Here is a 22,007-nt window from a genome sequence, read left to right as displayed (position 1 = left end):
ATTTGCTAAGCCCGACTGTGCGCCAAGTGATGGAGACACAGACACGACATGCTCAGCTTCCTATTCTCGAGGAAGTGGCTCATGGGAGAGGCAGCCTGGTGGACTGTAACTCGTGGGATGGCTGCCCTCTGATGGGACTGCTGGGTTTCCTGGGTCCCCGCTCATCAAGGAGGGCCAGGCCCAGCAGGCTGCCACAGGGACTTGCTTAACGTCAGGCAGGGGCACTAGGCTTTGGTGTGGGCTTTAACATTGAAGGGCCCCTTCCTCCAGGAGTGGAAGCTGGGCCACGTCTCTGTGGGTGTTGGGGAAGAGCACATGCTCCTGTGTGTGGCCCTGTGAGCAGGTGTCTGCTCCAGGCTCCACCCTGCAGGTCAGCTCTCCTGGGTCCCCCTGAAACAAGTGCTCGTGCGTATTCTGTTCCCTCAAACACGTCTTTCTCTGAGATCTCAGGCTGCCTCCCTCCCTGCGTTGAAGAACAGCCTGTTGTCCTAACACTGTATTTGGCCATTATCTGTTCCATGTGAGTTGGAAAGTTGGTCCTTTAGGAATCTACAGGAAAAAGCCTGTCCTTGGAAGAGGAAACGATGTAGTTTTTAAGAACTTGTGATTTGCTCGGTGTTAACTGATATTTGCATGATGGTCCAGAGGACGTGGATTAAATACTTGGGGTACTTGTCACCATAAGAGCCACAGGTCATCTGTCTCATCCTCTGCCTTCCAGGGCTGATGGTGCTGTCTGCATTTAAAAACTGTGAGCTAGGAGGTTAAGAACCTGACATTGTCTCTGTGACCATGTGAATCAGATCCCGGGCCTCACTCAGTGGGTTAAGGATCAGGTGTTGCCGTGAGGGGTGGTGTAGGTCACAGATGTAGCTCAGATCGGGCATTGCTGTGGCTGTGGCTTAGGCCGGCAGCTGCAGCTCTGATCCAACCCCAGCCTGGGAACCTCCATATGCTGCAGGTGAGGCTATAAAAAGAAAAAAAAAAAAAGACCTAGGGAGTTACCTAGTGGCTCAGTGGGTTGAGGATTCAGCATTGTCACTGCTGGGGTACAGGTTTGATCCCTAGCCCAGGAACTTTCACATGCCATGGACATGACCAAACAAAACAAAACAAAACCACTCCCCAAACAAAAAATCCTGTGACCTAGAGAAATTGAGATCTCAAGAAAGAATATGATTTTTCCTGGTTACCAAGTGGTGATCAGTGGTTAGACTTGAACTTGAATCTCTTGCACTTCTGTTTATACCGTCTTTTTCCCCTTTGTCCTCCACTTCCTACTTTGTCAAAATGCAGAGAAACACCCTCTTGCCTGTATGAATTACCTAACCTCCTCTCTGAGCAGAGAAAGCATTGTCACACTGAAGTTTTGCTGCGTGCACATCTATTGCCAGTTCTCTCTGTCTTCCTTTGTTTACAGGGAGGGCTGGCCTGACGGGTGTAGGTGGGATGGAAGACATAGGCGCCTGGATCAAGGAGCAACTCTGAAGGAGGTGGTAGGAGTCCCCCAGATGGCACGTGAGAGTTAATTACAGAAAAATACATCATTAACATCAGCTCTCACAGTAGATCCCAGGGTGACTATTATGTGAAATTAATTAGTCCTTACTCAACTTTTTTTTAATCACCTTCTCTGTACTATGAAAAGAGTCCTAATTACCGACATTAGTTGTTTTAAGTCATTAAGGGTCATCATTTTACGTGTCCGTGTACGCCTTCAGAACTGTTTATTTGGATTTAAATAGAGCAGCTCTGTCACCTCCGCGGGCTGGTTTTCCTGTGCAGTAACTTGTTTGGTAAAACTAAGTAAGGTTGGCAAGACCCAGGTCTCAAGAAAATAAGGTGGTGTTGGGGTAAAATAACAAAATCTACTCGTTTGTTTTTGAGCATCTCCTCTTCTCCAGAAACTGTGCATGGACCCTGGGTACCGAAGGTGAGGAAAACCAGCAGAACCCAGAGCTTATTGATGTGTGTGTGTGTGTGTGTGTGTGTGTGTGTGTGTGTGTGTGTGTGTGTGGCAGGGGTGAGGAGGGGGATGGGTGGAGGATCACCTAAATCAATGTAGGAGATCGCATCGTAATGGAGAATTTGATCCAGTCTAAGGACAGAGACGGCCTTTCTGAGAAAGTGACATTGAAACTGAGATCCGAAGAGTTCCCTGGTGGCCCTGTGGGTTAAGAACCTGGCATTGTCACTGCTGTAGCTCAGTTCACTGGTGTGGCTTGGGTTCCATCCCTGGCCTGGGAAATGTTGCCTGTGGTAAATGTGGCAAAAAAATAAATAAACTGAGACCAGTGGGGCAGTGACGCACAGAGGGGAGCATTTTCAAGCAGGAAGCCCAGCATCTCCAAGGGCCTGGAGATGAGGGAGACTGAGATGTGATTCACGGAATGATTAGGGTTGTGAAGAGGCCAGATTCTCAGAGGCTTGATGTTGCTGCTTTAGTGTTTTGTCCTAAGTGTAACGGGGAAACAGTGAAGGTCGGTTTGTTGGTTCGTTTTAACCTTTTACTCTGAACCATTTGAAACGGAGACAGAAGTTGCAAGAACGGTCGTGTTCCCTTCCTCCCACCCTTCACTGAGAATTCCTGCTCAAGTTTCATCACGCTTGCCTTATCATGCTCTCTATGTATATATGCGTATGACTTTTTTTTTTTTCTCTTTTTAGGGCCACACTCACAGCATATGGAAGTTCCCAGGCTTGGGGTCAAATTGAAGCTGCTGGCTTATACCACAGCCACAGCAATGCCAGATCTGAACTGCATCTGCAACCTACACCACAGCTCACGGCAACGCCGGATCCTTAACCCACTGAGCAAGGCTAGGGATGGAACCTGCAACCTCATGGATCCTAGTTGGGTTTGTTACTGCTAAGCCACGATGGGAACTCCCATACATGACTATTTTTTACTAAACCATTTGAATTTGCTCATGTGAGGCTGAAGGACATGTTCCTATGTGTCCATTGTACAGTCATCAAAATAGGGCGGTTCCTGGGAGTCCCTGCTATGGCTCAGTGGGTTACGAACCTGACTAATATCCATGAGGATTCAGGTTCAATCCCTGGCCTCGCTCAGTGGATTAAGGCTCCCAAGTTGCCATGGCTGTGGTGTAGGTCGCAGGCGAGGCTTGGATCCCACATTGCTATGGCTGTGGTGTGGGCTGGCATCTGAAGCTCTGATTCAACCCCTAGACTGGGAACTTCCATGTGCCTCAGGTGCAGCCCTAAAAAGTAAAAAAAAAAAAAAAGGAAGAGAGGGAGAGGAAAGAACGAATAAGGCATGGAGTTCCCGTCGTGGTGCAGTGGTTAACGAATCCGACTAGGAACCATGAGGTTGCGGGTTTGGTCTCTGCCCTTGCTCAGTGGGTTAACAATCCGGCATTTCCGTGAGCTGTGGTGTAGGTTGCAGAGGCGGCTCGGATCCCGCATTGCTGTGGCTCTGGCATAGGTTGGTGGCTACAGCTCCGATTAGACCCCTAGCCTGGGAATCTCCATATGCCGCGGGAGCGGCCCAAGAAATAGCAACAACAACAACAACAACAAAAAGACAAAAGACAAAAAAAAAAAAGAACGAATAAGGCAGTTCATATTGATACTGTATTGCCTGCCGATCCTCAGACCCCCTTGAAATTTGCGGACTGACCCATTCACGCCCCTGATGGTGTCCAATCTAGGGTCCCATCATCCTACATTTCTTATCTCTTCCATCAGAATGGTTCCTAAGTCCTCCCTTGTTTTTTGTGACCTAAGTGTTTTGGAAGATTTGGTCCCTTTCGAGCTGGTGTTTGATGTGGCTCCATCAGCTTTGAGTACGTCTTCCTTTCTGGCACAGTTAGACATTCTAGGCCCAGCCTGGCCTTTGCCAGCTCTGGCCCTGCAATCAGGCTGCTTCCTCTTATGGAGAGCAGGGCCCTGAAGGGCTCTGAGCTGGAGAGGGGCTGACCTGACAGGCACTTTGCAATCTCGCCGTGGCTGCCTTTGAGGGGTGCCATGAAGGTACCACCAAGAGCTGGTTTGGGGAGGCCACTGGGAGACTCTTGGCTGTCCCTTAGTCTGGTAGCTTGGGCGAGATGGTGACAGTGCAGATGAGAAATGCAGACAGATTCTAGGGAGGTGGTGAAGCTAGGACTGATAGGTGATGGTGGGATTGGGGAGTGATGGGGGGAATGGAGGGTCTTTTCCTGGAATAAGAAAGACAAGAGGTGAAGAGAAACCGCCTCAGGCAGAGAAGATCACAGGCTCTTGTTTGGGTCTGTGAACCCCGAGAGCTCTGGGCAGCAGGCAGCGAGGGGAGGGGCAGGTGGACACAGGAGCCTGGAACCCAGAGGAGAGGCCCAGACTGGAGCCATGGGTCCGAGACTCAGGAGGTTTGGCCGCACATTAGAGGGTCTCGTGGACAGGCTTTGACTCAGGGCTTCCCAGCTGGAATAGCTTGTTCCTCACACCTGCAATCTGTCTTCTTTTTGCAGCTCTTGGCAAGCGCGTGGCATTTTCATAACATAGTTCAAAGCCTGGGGGCTAGTTTTGTGAACTGCCCTTTGATCCATTTATCAAGAAGGACGAGTGTAAACAGATTTCCTCCCCTGCTCTGTTCCTGACTCTCCGACGCCAATGGTTTGGGGAAGATGTCAACAGTAATTGTCACATTTTGTATGTTAAGGGTTCTGTGCTGAACTGTGCATGTGTTCAGGAAAAAAATAGACAATGTGTGTGTATACGTAATGTACATATACGTGTATATATGCAGCACTTAAAATGACTGCTGTCAAGAGCTCCTGATGTGGTGCAACAGGCTGGGACGTGGGTTCAATCCCCAGCCTGGCATCGTGGGTTAAGGATCTGGTGCTGCCGCAGCTATGGCTTGGGTTGAGACTGGCTCAGATATGATCCCTGGCTAAGGAGCTCCATATGTCATGGGGCAGCCAAAAATGGGTAAAATAGAGAGAGATTGCTGTCAAAAAATACATTATCTCAAAATTAAGATTGATATGAGATGGCTGAACGCAAAGATAAAGAATCGCTAATACGGAGGCTATAATCATGGCTCTCTCAAACCCATCCGACAGTGAAGGGAAAATACTGGAAGCAGGACGTATGCCAACTAAGGCAGGCCAGTGTCAGCACTGCTGCCCCGAAGATGCTTAGTTCACAAACACACAGCGGCTTTATCACCCAAGACTTGCCTCAGACAGACTGTGAGATGGGGATCGGCTTTCATGCTCTGAGTTCAGTCATCCCAGTAGATGCGGATATTATTTGTTTGGGCTTTTTTGCTCGTGTTTACGGAGTTATTTTTGCCTCTAAATGAGAAGCAGTTGGTTTTCCTGATGTTCCCAGGGCTGCTTTTGACTTCTGCCTTGGTCTGAAAAGTGAAGTTGAAGACTTTCAGTGCCTCTTAAGTTAAATTCACTTTATTTTATTTTATTTTATTTTTGTCTTTTTGCCTTTTCCAGGGCTGCTCTCGCAGCATTTGGAGGTTCCCAGGCTGGGGTCCAATCAGAGCTACAGCTGCTGGCCTACACCACAGCCACAGCCATGCCAGATTTGAGCCGTCTGCAACCTTCACCACAGCTCACAGCAACGCCATATCCTTAACCTACCGAGCAAGGCCAGGGATCAAACCCTCAGCCTCATGGTTCCTAGTTGGATTTGTTAACCACTGAGCCATGACGGGAACTCCTAAATTTCATTTTAAATCAAGGACTGGCATTGACTGTCACCTGGGAGGCTGGCTGGAAGGCTGCTCCATGCCAGGCCTGGTGCCGTGGTGGCCCAGCTGTCCCTGTGGAACGCATGGTGCTGGAGAGGGTCCTGGTGCTGCAGCCCCAGCTAACAGTCACCATCCCGATGCTTCCTCAGTGGTGGAGGAACCTTGGGAGACCAGAAGGGAGATGAATTTTCAGGTTTTGCTCAGTCCACAGGCATCCTTTCTATAGCAGGTCAGCACAGTCTGTGCTCCTGCTCATCATGCCTGAACTGCGTGCAGAACCTGGTTTCTACACGTTGTCAGTCTGGCTGGACCATCTATGGAAAAGGATGCAGACAGTGTTTATCATGGATGAGAGCCTCCCTTTACTTGGGTCACCACCTACGGATGGATCCCATTTGTGCCCTCACCTTCCAAGAACAGGAAGCCCTCTGGGGCCCACTTGACTCTCCTTATGGGACTTTTAGCAGCACTGGTATCAACTGCTTGTTGAGTCGTTCCTGTAATGATGCAGCCAGGTCACAAAGGAGTGAACCAGTCTCGTTACAAGGTGACACCCTCTCCAGTGAGGAAGGAGGTGTACTCCCTTTTCCATCAGGGACCACAGCTCACATGGAGCAATGTAATAATGGTCTGGTTGTTCTGAGGCCTCTGAAGGCCAGCTGTGAAACATCACACACCCCCACAAAGACAGAGAGCAGAAGGGACTGGTTTGCAGCTAGTAGACACTTAGTGCAAAGAACACAGGTAATGCGACTCTGCTGGTCAGCCACACTCATCTTGCTTATGCAGGAGGGAACCACAGCTGATTGGTGGGTTGGTTGGTTGGTTGATGGTTGGGTGAGTGGGTTGGTGGATTGGTTGGTTAGTGGGTTGGTTGGTGGATTGGTTGGCTAATGAGTTGGTTGGTGGGTTAGTTGGTTGATTGGTGGGTTGGTTGGTTAGGTGGGTGGGTTGGTTGACGGGTGGGTTGGTTAGTGGGTAGATTGGTTGGTGGGTGGGTTGGTTGATGAGTTGGTGGGTTGATTTAATGAGATCCCCATGTGGTTACCTACCAGCTGCTTCCTGGGTTACTGATCGTGTCTTAGAGGGAGAGACTCTGGCAGGCAGGTAGAGTCTCACATCAGAGCTGCCACCACACCCACAAGCCCATCCCCCTGCTTCAGCTACTTGTTTGCTTTTTTTTTTTCAACATCCTCAAGGGATGTGAAGCCCATCACCAGCTTCTGATGGAGGAAGACTTTCTAATGGGTCAGAATGATGCAAAGGACTTTAAATAGCTTTTCTGTCTCTCTTTCAAGTCTAAACACAGGAATGGGCAGTTGTGGCTGCTAAAGGGTTGTATAGTGAAATATAGCTGGACCATTTCATCTGATGGTAAAGAAAGGCTTTTGGTGCAAATATTTTATATCTTTGCCATTTTGACCATCCTCATGTGAGTCCCTTCCATTTGTGTTCTCTAACAGCTCCTATTAAGCATCTAATCCATACAGAGCTCCCTAGCTTCCACTTTGTATTGGGGTCAGTGCTGTACATCTCTTCTCATAGACTCTACCCTCCCTGAAGGCAAGCTTTGGACCTTAAATTCACTTTTTTTTAGAATGATTTTTATCTTTTCCATCATAGCTGGTTTACAATGTTCTGTCAGTTTTCTACCCAGTCACACATCCATATATACATTCTTTTTTATTATATTATCCTCCATCATGCTCTATCATAAGTGACTAGATGTAGTTCCCAGTGCTAGACAGCAGGATCTCATTGCTTATCCATTCCAAAGGTAATAGTTTGCATCTATTAACCCCAGATTCCTGGTTAAAGGCACATCTTAATTTGTCAGACTCTCTAATCTGAGCTGAACACAACTCAGCATTGAGAAATCACCTGAAATGAGTGAATGAAAACATTTCTACCACATCCAGACGGATGTGATGGGGAAAGTGCTTTGTGGAAATGTTGTCAGAATGGGATGCATCCTGCACTTGAAACATCAGAGGCTGCCTACTTAGTGGGAATTCGGTCGACTTAGGTTATTACTGACTTTAGCATCAGATTTCTTTGCAAGTTATAAATAATTCAGAGGATGCTTGGGATACCTTTTATCTTTCCTGGCTAGTTGATTTGAGGGTAGTTATTGTGCCTAATAAAATATGAAAAGAGGCAAGAGGGCTCATCTGAAAGGAACACAACATTTTGTGGTTTTTCTTTTAGTAGTTATCAAGTTACCTTAAATCCTAGAGCCCTATCATTGAGATAAAATATTAGGAGTCTATCTGAATTGCTCATAAATGTCCTCAGTATTTTTCAAAATGTCACGATATAGTAAGGTTCTCTGCTTCCTAAGAAGATAAAAATAAAGCCTTTACAGCATGTGATGGTGATGAGTTGAGAATATAGAGTTCCCATATGACCAGCCACCAGCTTCCTGGAATAAATAATTCCACAGGAATCCTGCTTTAGAACATAGGTATGAAGTGTCTGGCTTGATGATTATGGAGCCATTTCTGAGGCAGAAAGAAAATTACGTTGAAAAATGGTTGCCAAGTCATTTATGTTGTTTGTTTACTTACATAACCAAAAAGTGTAGCATAGTATTACCTGATGCTGTAAAGCGACTGCTGAGCGTTTCAGGGCTTGTGACCAGGATTTAGATTTATGGTGAAAAGATAGAGCAGCAGTTCTCAAAGTTGTTCATCTTGGGACCCCTTTACGTTCTTAAAAGCCATTGAGCATTCCAGAGTTTTTGTGTATGTGGCTTGTATCTATGGATATCTACCGCCTCGGAAATTAAAACTGAGAAAAATTAAAAATGATTTTTCTTTCATTGATAAAGTAACAGTAATAAATGCATTGCATTCTAACATAAAAATAATAACCATGTTTTCCCCAAACAGTATAATTTTGTGAGAAGTGTGGCATTGCTTGAATTTTTGCAAATCTTTTTACTTGTCTCGCTTATTAGAAGAGAGGTATCACACGTTTGTATCCTCTGGAAAACGCCACTGCGCGCTCTTGAAAAAATGAGATTGAAAAAGGCCGGTACTGTCTTTATGTTATTATAAAATAGTTTTGACCCCCAAGGGTCACTGGCCTCTTCTTGAAAACTGCTAATATCGAGTAGTTCGTTGAATCAGGATATTTTTGGACATAACAACCCTGAACTCAATGAAAAAAATCTGTTCTTGGGAGTTCCCATTGTGGCTCAGTGGGTTAAGGACTCGACATTGTCTCTATGAGGATGTGGACTGATCCCTGGCCTCGCTTAGTGGGTTAAGAATCCTGCATTGCCGTGAGCCGTGGTGTGAGTCACAGATGTGGCTCGGATCCTGTGTTGCTGTGGCCGGTGGCTGTAGCTCCACTTCAACCCCTAGCCTGGGAACCTCCATATGCCACAGGTGCAGCCAGTAAAAAAAAAGAAAAAGAGGAAGGAAAGTGTTGGCAGTCTCTACGAGGACACGCACTGTGCTGCTGCCCAGGCTGCCATGATGCTTTGGACACTTTGAACCTTCCCTCTGGTCCTGGGGACACAGCCTGGCCTCCTGTCTGCTTTAGAGAGTGGCGTGAAGATTCTTCTTCCCCGCTCTCCTCCTCTGGGCCTGTCACCTGCTTCACCTGGTTCCCTGACCAGGGGCCACGGACATGTTCTACTTGGTACGACACCTCTGCTCCACGCGGGCACCCTGGTCACACAGATCACCACCGCAACATGAATTAAAAAAAGAAGGTGAGCTCTTGAACAGACAGAACCCTAGTCAGAACCCTAGCTCTTTGACCCTCTCTCGGAGCAGAATGTAGCAGAAGGGGCAGCTCCAGGACTTGGGGTTGCTGACTGACTCTTCAACCAATATGCATGAGGTCCCTTCGCCTGGCACCCAAAGGAGCTCTGTCTAGGAAGGACAGCTGGCATTTCAGGGACAAGGATTCTCCCATTTGGACCAAGACTATGTAAGTTCAGAAGGCCAGACCTGGGAGTTCCCGTCGTGGCACAGTTGTTAATGAATCCGACTAGGAACCATGAGGTTGCGGGTTCCATCCCTGGCTTTGCTCAGTGGGTTAACGATCCGGCATTGCCGTGAGCTGTGGTGTGGGTCACAGATGCAGCTCGGATCCCGAGGTGCTGTGGTTCTGGCGTAGGTCGGTGGCTACAGCTCCAATTAGATCCCTAGCCTGGGAACCTCCATATGCCACGGGAGCAACTCAAGAAAAGGCAAAAAGACAAAAAAACAAAAACAAAAACAGAAGGCCAGACCTGGAGCAGGGCTGCAGAGGGAATCTTGAGATGCCCCCAGCTGGAATTGCAGACATCCTAAATGCTTGCCTAGCCTCTGGCCCTGATAATGGCTTATTCCTGCCTCTTCATGGCCTTTGACTCCAGCCAGTGATCCAACCCCCAGCCTGACTCCCCAGGGACTCAGCTCTTCCCCTTAGAAGGAAACACCTTCTCTCCTCATCACCTGGCGTTGATGCCTGGTGTCTCACCACACACTCAGCTGGAACTTCACTGTGCCTTCCCCGAGGGCTGAGAATTGGAGCAAGCAGCATGACAGAGTCAAGGCCAGAAAGGATAAAAGAGAACAACTGATCAATGCAAAGGATGCCTGTCCATCTTCTGCTTTTCTCCTCCGATGCTCCCGACAGTTTGTTAAGAGCAGAGGTTGGGTCACTTGTTTACTGTGGGATCACATTCTCCTCGCTGGAAGAAAAATTCCAGGAAAATAGAATTGAGTTCATTTTCCTTCTCTTCAGCACCTTTCCTATGCCTTTTCCCAACAAGGATTACCCCCATCAGCAAGCCCAGATATTTCCATCAAGGAACCTCTTTATCTCAGAGAGAGTTACCCTGGCTGACCCAGATGCTGTGTGCTTTCTTCTAGCAAATCGTGTCTGAACCTGAATGCCAGATGATTAGGCTACTCACTTGCCAAATAGACAATAAAACAGGAAGTTGAGAATTATTACAGCACCACAAAGAAAGGCAAGAGTTCACCTGGTGGCAGGGTATCATTTTTGTTCACCTGTATGAAAAATGTATTTACTGAAGGCTATAATACAGAGAGTGATAAAAAGTTATTGTTCTCCCTGGACTTACATTCTAGACAGTTACAAGTCCTCATCCGTCCAAAATTCTAGAGGAAAGAAATCTTTTCTCTAGATTCTCAGTGGTCATTTTGGTTGTTGTAGCTTCTATGCTGTTTCTTATTTGCTTTGAGGGGGATGTCCAGGGAACTGAGTGTGAGTGAGGAAAGCAGGGCTTGGTGACATCAGGCACACCATTCTAAAGGCAACATTTTACAGATTAAGTTATTTTGTAACCAGTGTGATATCTGATCACCCTACAGATGGTCAAATTTGAAATGATTGTTCCAAATCCTCTGTGAGAGCCTGAAAAATAGACCTAAAGAAGCAACTTTCTAGATGCTCAATATCTGTGCTTGAAAAGAGTGTTTAGTCTCCCCTTATTGGGTGCAGTATTTTGTATATATGTCTATTAGATCTGTGCTGTTCAATTTCATATATCTCAGTTGTATTGCTTGATAGATCATTTATGAAATGAGATACATCAGAAATTTGTGACTGTGATAGAGGAGTTGTCAGTTTCTCCTTGTGGCTAAGTACTTTTTGCTTTATATATTTTGATGCTGTATTGTTAAGTGCATACAAATTGGGGATTATCTTTTCTTCCAGGTGAATTGAAATCTTCATTGTATTTTGTGATCCTCTTTTATTTCCAGTTATGCTCATTGCCTTAAAGTCTCACTGTCTGGTATTAATAGAGGTACAACCTATTTCTTTTGTTAGTATTTATCTGGTATTTGTTTTTTCTCTTTTTGCTCTTTAGTTCTCTGTCCTTATACTTCAGAAACATTTCTTATAAACAACATTTGCTGGTTTCTTAAAAAGCACATCTGATGATCACTTTTTTAAACTGGAGAGACTGCTCCATGTCTAAGATTACGGAGACATTTTAAGTTTTTAATTATTTTATAGAATACTTTATATCTGTCCCAATTTTTCTGCTTCCTTTTTCTCTTTTTCTCCCTCCTTTGGGATTTTTTTCCATTTCATTACATTCTTCCCTCTAATTTGAATTTATAATATCCATGCTTCTGGGTTTAATGATTACCCTAGTAATTTAACATGAATACTTAACCGTTCAATATTAATAGTACTTTTCTTCTTTCCCCCAAAGACAAAAGCCTTTAAAAGGAAAGCAAAAACCAAAGTGTGCCTTTTGGATTTGGAGGGGACGTGAGATCCCAGCCCTTGTTCTCGCTCAGGGGGCTGTCAGGGGCTGTGGAACTCTGTGTTCATGAAGAGACCTCACACTCTGATTTTTGTCCCTTATCTCCTGTCCTGTCTTTTGGACCTGTTTTTTCGTTTGTTAGATTTGGTCACTTAAAAATATAAAACTCGAGGAGTTCCCGTTGTGGCTTAGTGGTTAACAAACCCGACTAGCATCCATGAGGACACAGGCTCAATCCCTGGCCTTGCTCAGTGAGTTAGGGATCTGGCGTTGCTGTGAGCTGTGGTGTAGGTTGCAGACGTAGCTTGGATCTGGCATTGCTGTGGCTGTGGCATAGGCTGGTGGCTACAGCTCCAATTCGACCCCTAGTCTGGGAAATGTCATATGCCTCAGGTGCACCCCTAGTATATATATAATATGTATATATATAGAATGATGTATTACTTACATGCTATTGTTATCCTGCATTTTATATTTCCCTTTTTTGCATCTACATTGGTCATTATTAGTATTGCTGTTTTGTAAAGCACAGTATCTCTTTCCATCATTTCTTTTTGCCTCTCAGAACTCTCATCTAGGATAATTTCCCTCTGTCTGAAGGATATCCTTTAGAATTTAATTTAGTGAGAGTTTGTGAGTGGAAACTCCTTTTTTTTTTTTTTTTTCCCCTGCTCTGAAATATCTCAATTCTTAGAAGACATTTTTGGGGGTAAAAAAATTCTCAGGGGATAGTTATGTTCTCTCATCATATGGAAGTTAACCTCTCCCTGTCATCCAGATTCCACTGCCGTGCTTGTAAAGTCTGGCAGCAGCCCAGCTGCTGTTCCTTTTTTAGGTGATCAACATTTTCCCTGTCTGGCTGCCTGTAAGGTCCTCTCTTTGTCTTTGCTAGTCTGCAATTTCATGGTGATTGTCTTTAGAAGTAGACACATTTTTATTTACTCCACTTAGGATTATTGGGCATCCTGAATCCAAAGATTCACATTTTTCACAAATGTTGGAAATTTTTCTTTTGTGTATTTCCTGTTCCTCCTGCTGTCCAGGCTCTCTTACTAGAACCATTTAGGTCTCTGTCTGTTGGACCTGACTGTCCTCTGTATCTCTTAGCTCCCTTTTATATTTTCCATCTTTTTGTTTCTCTAGTCTTTAATCTGGCTAATTTTTCCAATTCTCTCTTTACTCATTCTTGTTTTACCTGTGTCTCAATTTGAACCAGTAGACTGTTTTTTTTTAATTATTATTATATTCTTATTCTTTTTTCTTTTGTCAAAATTTCAAAATTGGGAACTCCCATTGTGGCCCCACAGTAAGGACCCCAACTAGCATCCATGAGAATTTGGGTTCCATCCCTAGCCCCGCTCAGTGGGTTAAGGATCTGGCATTGCCATGAGCTGTGGTGTAGGTCTCAGATGTGGCTCGGATCCAGTGCTGCTGTGGCTGTGGCCTAAGCTGATAGCTGCAGCTCCAGTTCGACCCCTAGCCTGGGAACTTTCATATGCTGCACGTGTGGCCCTAAAAAGAAAAAAAAATTCAAAATTTATCGAGTCCTTCTTTTTAAATAATTACTTGTTCCTTGCTTTTATGTTCAAGCCTCTTACTTATATCTTTAAAGTTATTTGACATATTTACTTTATAGTCCAGGGATGATCCTTCCAATACCTGGAATCACCGTGACTCTGACTTTGCTCTTGATTGCTTCTGCAAGTCACCTTTCTCCTTGCACATTTCATGGATTTTGAGTGGGTTCATATTCCTTGGAACTTGACCTGTGAGAACTTTTTTGAAGCTCGGGTTAAGGTTACTTTCCTCTAAAGAGGATTTGTGTTTGTTCTGCTCTGCACCTGAGTCCTCTCGAGCTGGAACCACTTTAAATTCTCTCTTACAGATTTTTAAGCCACACAGATGACATTTGTGCGTAAGACCCATGTGAAGACCATCTTGTGATGAGGACAGTTTGGGAGTGATTATTTTTCTCCCTTGGATCAAAAAAGGCAAATCTCTTCCTGTTCCTTCTGTGTGATTCTTCTCCACTCTGTGTCATGCCCATCCACACTGAACAGAGCCCTCCTCTGGGACTGAGCTTTATGCAAGGGTCTCCTGTTGGATTCCCATTATGGCCAGGGTTGTCTCTTTCCTTCTGCTTCATCCTACACAGCATCCTTGCCAAGGTCAAGGTCACGGGGTTCACCTCCTGGGAGACCCTCACTTCAGCCCTGTTTACTCCCAGGACCCCTGCCTCCATCTGTTCTTGGGCTGCGGCAGACTCCTGTTTTCCTATCAGCTCAGCCTCTGAATAGCTAGTTTCTGTGCTCTTATCCTTCATTCTTCGTTGACTCCAACAGAGGGTTGGCCCAGGGGTCTGGGAGTAGAACCATATACAATTAATCGATGTTCTGTATGGTGAAGGGCAAGGGTCTCCTGTGGATGCCACCTCCTCTGTCCAGTTGCTCCACCCAGGGATGGCATGGAAAAGCCACATCCTCCCACATCCTTTGTCATTCAACATCCCCTGCAACCAGCACATAGTGTGAGGGGCTATGTGGATACCAGCAGGTGTAGTTCTGGCAAAGGCTGGTGCTGCTGTCCCTCCAGGTGACAACTCCTCTGAAGGCCAGTGCTTCCATTTTTGCCTCCAAATGGAGCTGCCTGACCCTTAGAGGCACCCTGGACTTTGGAGGAGTCAAGTCCCATATCATTCAGGCCAGTGATCAATGACTCTTGGCTCTTTGTCACCTGGCGGCCTGCTCCCAGGCAAGGCTAGTCTCCTGCCACACAGGCTCCTGGCATCCTGTTTCCTCCCTTCAGCCCTAGGCTCTGAGGCAGGGACAGCCTATAGCCTGCAGCTGCATCTCACCCATAGCCTGTCTTTGTAAATAAAGTTTTATTGGGATACACAGCCATGCCCATTGTTTTACACCATGAGGTCCCACCTACAGCATTGAAAATATTTACTGTCTGTCCTTTTAGAGGAAGCATTTGCTGGGCCTACTCTGAGGACACCCCCTCCCCTAGGCTGCCCACCTGTCTTTCAGCCCTGCCTAGAGCATCCTGTATCCAGATGCTCCCTCCGTGTTGTTACCTGCACTCACATCCGCGCCAGCTCCAGCTTCCCTGACAGCGCCTCCTTGCTCAGCCTGGTCTGCATCTGCCCTTTGGAATGCTGGAAATGCATATCCAGTGAGTGACCCACCTTGGGAAACCCTCACATGGTGAAGTTAGACTCTGACAGTCTTCCTGTCCATTGGAACATTTCATCACCCAGGAGTAGGTCTTCAATCTCAGACCTTTGGGGGAAGACAGGTATTTTCTCTTCATCTCTCTACATAGTCATAGCAAATACACACTTCAAGCAGTGGACACAGTCTTGGAAATAAGACAACAGACGTGCAAGGTGCTATTTTAATAAACTAAATAGCACTACATGGCACAAGAGGAACTCTTCTAAAGAAAGCAAAATGTTCAACAGTGGAGAATTAATTTATACTGAAAACAATCCCCCCAAGCATGTCTGTTTTGGCTCATCTATAGCTGAAAGGACACAGGCCATTGATAGTCTCATGGCCAGGGGTGTGGACTGGGGAGCCAGACTGCTTGGTGGCAATGCCTGCTCTGCCACTGATTGGTAACTGTGGGCAAGTCACCTGGTATCTCTGTGCCTCGGTTTCCTCAACTGGTAAAGGGTTCAGAGGGTTACAAACATGATGAAATGAGATCAAACATTAAAAACCCCTAGAACACTGCCTGGAGCCTAGAGGCCTTCCCATGTTAGCCATGATTATGTCATTTAATGTTTCTGACCTTGTGTTTCCTCATCTATAAGAGGGAAGTCACAATAACAAACTTTTATTTTGTTTGAGGAATAACCATGATGGGTTTAAAGCACCCAAACAGGGCACACTATAGAAGTCAAATAATTGGTGGAGAGATGCCATTTTCTGGGACTTCATTAATATTGGTCCCATATCTTCTTTTCCCCACTAAAGCTAACTATAGATTCCTTCTTCAAAAGAAATGGTTTCTAGAAACATCCTCAGTGTGGTGGGGCTTCAGCAGCTGCTTTTGGCTTGTTCTATTGCTAATCATTGCATGAAAAGCCCAGAGAGCTGTGTGTTCTCTTGTCTAGTGACTCTGCTTATCCAAGACTCAGCCACCACCTCCAGGAAGCCACCCCTGATGCCTAACCCCCACCATCTTGGTGCTTCTGTTACATCACATGATGACTTTGCAGAGACAGGGACAGAGTTATTCATCTGTATATCTGTTGTGACTGGCAGACCGTGTTCCAATAAGTACTAAAGACCTACCACTTAAGTGCACAAAAGAAACTGACAAATAAATGGATGCCAATTAAAATTTCTTTGAGAATACACAATGACTCTACCTATCTTAAGAATTATGGGAGTTCCCTGGTGGCTAAGCAGGTGAAGGATCCATTGTTGTCACTGCTGTGGCACAGGTTCGATCCCTGGCCTGGGAACTTCTACATGCTGTGGGTGTGCCAAGGGAAAAAAAAAAAAAGAATTGTGCCGTATGGATCATTTTCTCAAAATAAAATCTCACAAGAGTATCATATACATAGATCCCATTTTTCTCCCTGGCTCCAAATTGCAGTGTGAATGGAAATATGCAAACGTGATCACACCCACACTAGACGCCAGTTCAGCCATCTCTCCTATAAGCCTCAGTGTTTTCTCCTCCGCTTGACATTTTCTTCAAATACCGTTTCATTTTGTAATGCTGTCTCTACACATATTTTAGAATTATAATAATAACTCACTGGGGATGTGTTTGGTTTACGCAGTAAGCAGGGCTGCTGGACCCTGTAGTGGATGATGTGAGTAGGCTCAGAAACTCCAACCACCGTCCCTTGTACACATGTTGTACCTTCTCTGCTACTCCTCCTGGGAACTTCCCACAGCATGATAGGGCTTCAGAAGTGCCAAAGGCCAGAAAGTGGCTTCCTATTTCAATGAACCTGAAACATGGGAGAGGCTTTTGGATACCTGTTTTCAGAGGGTGGTTGTAAATAGACAATCAGCTCTTGATCGTCCAGCAAATAGGGAAGAGGAATGAAATACAGCTCACACAAGGGAGTGGGACAAAGATGAATAACACTTGAACCTGATCTGTGCTGAGCACCCCACATTGGGAGGGATGGTTTCTGCTTCACAGAGAAACTGGGAATTTCTTATCTGGCAGTTACAATTTTAAAAGATAAAAGTAAAATGAGTCAGACATCAGTTTTCTACAAGCCTTCTCACAGCCCTGCGGTGTGGTCAAGGCAGGGAATGCCTAGAACCCTGATGCTCTTCACTACAGGCTGGCTCCTTACCTAGAACTTGGGAGCTCATTTAATACCAGGTTCTAGGCCACAGCCCTGATATGAGTGGATGGGCCCTTGTGACCATGTGGTGGGCTTCCTTCTGGACAATTTGTCTATCAGGTTTGCAGTTATTGGAACTGAGTATAAATCCTGAACATGTTGGCAAGTTGAAAATAGTTATTTTCATCATTTGTAGAATCAAAAGCTTAAGCACATGTGGCATATACATACCTGGGAATATTACTTGGCAATGAAAAGGAAGGAAATTCTGATACCTCTGCAGCATGGATAAACCATGAAGACATGGTGCTGAGTGAAGGAAGCCAGACACAGGAGGATATTCTGATTCCATGAATTCTAGGAGGCATGATTCCACTTATCCAAGGTTTCCAAGGTAGTCAGACCCAAAGACAGAAACACAATGGTGGTTGCAAGTGGCTGATGTGTGTGTGTGTGTGTGTGTGCACGCATATGCAGAGAGTTGGCGTTTAATGGATACAGAGTTTCAGTTTGGGATGATGAAAATTTTCTACTAAAGATGGATGGTTATACAACCTTGTGACTGGGCTTAATGTCACTTATACACTCCAAAAAGGTTGAGATGGTAGATTTTATGTTAGGTATATTTTATTGCAATTGAAAACAAAGCTTACACACACACACACCTAAATCCAACCCTGGGGGACCATGCAGATGTGGTTCTGATGCCTCATCACTTGGACTCTCCGAAAGGTGAGAACCTGAGCCTCTTTTCTTGAGGCCTTGCAGACTCAGACCTGCCTGGGCCCTGGAAGTGAACACTTGAGTGTTGAGACTTGAAAGTGTGGGCGGGGCCCGCATGCTGTTGGTTTTGTAGACCAGAGGTCGTTTACTTTGGCATTTTTAACAAAGATTTCAAGCTTATGGAGTTTGCCAGTCAGTCTGGTCTCAAGGCCCCGAATTAAGCAGCATGTACTTTTTGATTTAAATACAGAACAATAGCAGACAGCATAAAAGCTTTCCCAGGGCTATTTTTCCCTTGAAGTAACACAAAGGAAGACGGATGAGGAAAAAACACCCACATGGAATCAAATACGGCAGAAAGCAAATTTCCAACCACATGATGTTAGCACAGAAGGGAAACGGAGATGGGTTAACAACGGAGCTCAGAGTTCCAGAAGCGAGGCCTCTTAAGTTATTTTTAGCACCAATGATGCCATAAAGCCTGTTTTTCCATTTCACTCCGGTGAATCGAATTATTTGCCTTTCTCTGCGTTGACCACCCTAATTGTTGTGTTTGATGGAGTCAGAGCGGGCCTGCTTGAATGGCAGCTGACTGCAGGCACAGGGCCCTACTTTGGAGTCAACTGGGCTTCCCTGATTCTGTTGCATCATCCGAGTATGTCTGGTCCTTGTAGCAACACTGGAGCCACAGATATGCTTTTCAGCATTTCTCCAGGGTAAACAGGACCATTGAAAGTGTTGAACCAAAGCACATGGCCAGTACCATTTTGTGGGACCTGAATGTGCTGTGTGGAGAAATCCATGGTCCCAGGCCAGCTTCTCTGAGCACCTCCACTGCTCTGGTCACTAGGTCCGTGGGTGTCAGTGCTGGTCCTCCAGGAACATGAAATTGCGTGTCGGCGTGTTCCTTCCAGATGTGACTTCCCAACAAGGCCGAGTGTCAGAATCTCTTGGGGGCCCAGAATTCTGGATTTGAGTGGCTGTCCAGGTGGTTCTATTGCCCAGCCAGATTAGGTAACCACAGCCTTAATCAGTTCTTTTCCATCAGGGGTAGCAAATGAAGAGTCTAAATGGGAAGCTGGTGTGGTGGGTGGAGAGGGGCATGGAAGGGAGATGGCCGGTGGTTAATGGGGGCGGTAGTGGCAAGCATGCTGGTGACACAGCTCAGGTCTTTTAGGAAAGTGGCACAGCTCTGAATATCCTTCTCCTTGGCCATCTCACCTGTCTGGAAAACAGCCCAACAGGTCACAGGGCCGCCCAGGCTGAGCCCCAGAGGCAGGCAGAGAGCTCAGACATGGGAGGAGGAGGCAGTTACCTGCTGTCCAGTGCTTGGGAAGAAGTGCCATGAAGGTGAGCAGGTGACCCCAGTGACCAGAGAAGCTGGTATAAGGATGAAGGGCCTTGGTGTTCCAGGTGCACTTGACTTTTTGCAAGTCAAAAAGGAACGCCCTCCCCAGACGTCACTCATCACGAACATCTTGATGACCCAGAACCGCCAGGGCAGAGGTGACAGTTAAGTTCACTTCACTCCACTGAGGCAGGCAGGGAGGTGGCAGATCACTATGGGAACTGCTGTGTCCAAAATGGATGAAAGAAGAGCGCTTTCTGGACCAGTGTGGCTCTGAGAAGTTCTTCTCCTGCCCAGCTGAGCCTCGTGGGGGCTGGTCTGCATCACACCTGAAATTCATCAGCCTCTGTCTCTGCCCAGACTCTCATTCGAGAATGTCTTTGGGTACCGTCTTCCCATCTCAGAGGGTCCTGTGTGCATGTCTTCAGATGCTTCTGCACTCTGTGGTCATCGCTGTAACCTTCAGCTATGGACATGATGTGAGTCTTGGTTCGGCTCCCCTCCCCACGTATCTCAGGGAGCGCCATCATTTTACTACCACGCAGCTTGGTAAGAGCCATGCGCTGCCAGAGACCAAGGAAAATGGATTTCTCAAATGTGGCTGAAACACAGTGGAACATATTCAAACTCTTACAGCCCGGGGATGTGAGAATTTGTAAATTACTGGTAGTATCGCTAAGCCCAGCATGCCTGGTGCTTATGGGTCCTGCACTGATTGCAGAAAGGGGTGATAAGTTGGAGTGAACCCAGCAACCGCGGAAGGTTCTTTGGGATCAGCTGTGCCCACAGCAGAGGCCTGTCTCCAGGAACCAGGAACCAAATGGCCATGCAGGGGTCAGTGGCCACGTGGCTCCAGACATCAGGGAAGACTGGGTAGGAAAGGGGGAATCTGGAGGGCTCTCCCAGGAGCTCAGCAAGGAGACGGGAGTGCAGGAGTTGGTTTTCCTTGATATTTATGCCTAGAGGAGACAGGGTCACTGGGAAGAAAACGAGCATGCTAAGGAAACAGCTGAGAACCCAGAAAGCTCATCTTTCCAATGTTAGGTGAAAACACAGAAGGATCCACAGCCACAAACTAGAGGAAAACAGCTCCCTGTTTACATCAGAGAAGGAAGAAAAGCACAGAGATTTAGCTGCCTCCTTTGTTCTTGGAAACAAACACCTGGCTTCAACCATCATCTGAAAGGTACAAGAGGCTCAGTATGAACCCACACCTTGGGTGATTTGCCAACAGTATCAAGGTAACTTCCTTGTTTTCTTTGCAAGAAATGTTTGCTAATTATGTTGGTATTGATTTTGTAGATTCTTAGTGATACCCAGCTGTAAGGGAGTGATGTTTACCCATTTGAAATGTATCTGAGTTCAAATAATATAACCTGGCTTTTCAGTGCTCACCACTGACGTTTTTTTAAAGGTACCATAAATTATTTAGAAGAAAATGCCTTCTAAATCTTTTTGTGAAAGTGGGTAGACAATATCTCTGTGGGCACATGTGAGTAGGTAGGAATACTTTGTTTCATTGATGGTATTTAAATGTTCAAGATGTTATGGACCAGATTTTCTTTGAAGTGAATTTCATCTACTTTTAAAAATAATAATCTGAGGAAGTTCCCATTGTGGCTCAGCAGAAGCGAACCTGACTTGTATCCATGAGGATGCAGGTTCAATCCCTGGCCCTGCTCACTGGATTAAGGATCTGGGGTCCTCGTGAGCGGGGTGTGGTGTAGGTGGTAAACGTGGCTTGGATCTGGTGTTGTGGTGGCTGTGGTGTAGGCCAGCAGCTGTAGCTCCGATTTGATCCCTAGCCTGGTAACTTCCATATGCAAGTGCAGTGCTAAAAAGCAAAAAATAATAATAAGCTGAGAACCATCATCCTCTGTAGCCTTGACATACAGAAGAAATGAGTAGAAGGCCCAGGAGGAGGGGTGGGGAGACAGTGGTATTTGGGCTCAAGGGGAAATTTTTCTAGTAAGTTCATCTAACAGGAGCTAGAAGAAACTGCCAGAGAGAGCAGCACATCTCCTCTCCATGGAGACGTCTCCTGAGCGCTTGGGATGGCCGGCGGCATGCCTGCACCAGAGCTGGGATTTTCCACCAGCAGGGGTTCTGGGCGCCTGGAATCACCTGGGGGCGTGGGCCCCACCCCTAGAGGCACCAATGCCATTGGTTCAGGGGCAGCGTGGGCTTCCAGACCTAGGCACCTGGTGTCCACTTGCATTAGGTGGAATGCACTTGTAACCTTTAGCATCCCTCCTGCCACTCCTGCCTCCCGACCCTCTTCCTTAAGGTATGAGCCGTGTCACCTACAGCTTCGGTCACTGGGCGTTGCTTAGAAACACAGAATCAGAGTTCCCGTCGTGGCGCAGTGGTTAACGAATCCGACTAGGAACCATGAGGTTGCGGGTTCGAACCCTGCCCTTGCTCAGTGGGTTGAGGATCCGGCGTTGCTGTGGCTGTGGCGTTGGCCTGTGGCTACTGCTGTGATTAGACCCCTAGCCTGGGAACCTCCATATGCCATGGGAGCGGTACAAGAAAAGACAAAATAAATAAATAAATAAATAAACACAGAATCTCAGCCCTGCCCCAGACCCATGGAATCAGAATCGTGTTTTCACAAGATCCCAAGGTGATTTGCGCGCCAGTTTGCATTGAGAAGCACTGC

General features: G+C 46.4%; 1 protein-coding gene across 4 annotated transcripts in view; it reads left to right on the top strand.

Annotated features, from left to right (window-relative positions):
• Positions 1-22,007, top strand: part of NPAS2 (neuronal PAS domain protein 2) — a 189,325-nt gene that overhangs the window by 34,208 nt on the left and 133,110 nt on the right. The window contains exon 1 of one of the 4 annotated variants that reach the window (XM_047781419.1): positions 20,568-20,586. The exons of the other annotated variants lie outside the window; for them this stretch is intronic. The gene's annotated coding sequence lies outside the window, so the exon portion shown is untranslated. Of the gene's footprint in view, positions 1-20,567; positions 20,587-22,007 lie in introns of those variants that run through there. 4 annotated transcript variants of the gene reach the window in all.

The sequence above is a fragment of the Phacochoerus africanus genome, chromosome 5 (genome assembly GCF_016906955.1).
Source record: "Phacochoerus africanus isolate WHEZ1 chromosome 5, ROS_Pafr_v1, whole genome shotgun sequence".
NCBI lineage: Eukaryota > Metazoa > Chordata > Mammalia > Artiodactyla > Suidae > Phacochoerus > Phacochoerus africanus.
Note: the sequence above shows the minus strand (reverse complement) of the source record. Positions and strands in the feature narration are given on the sequence as shown.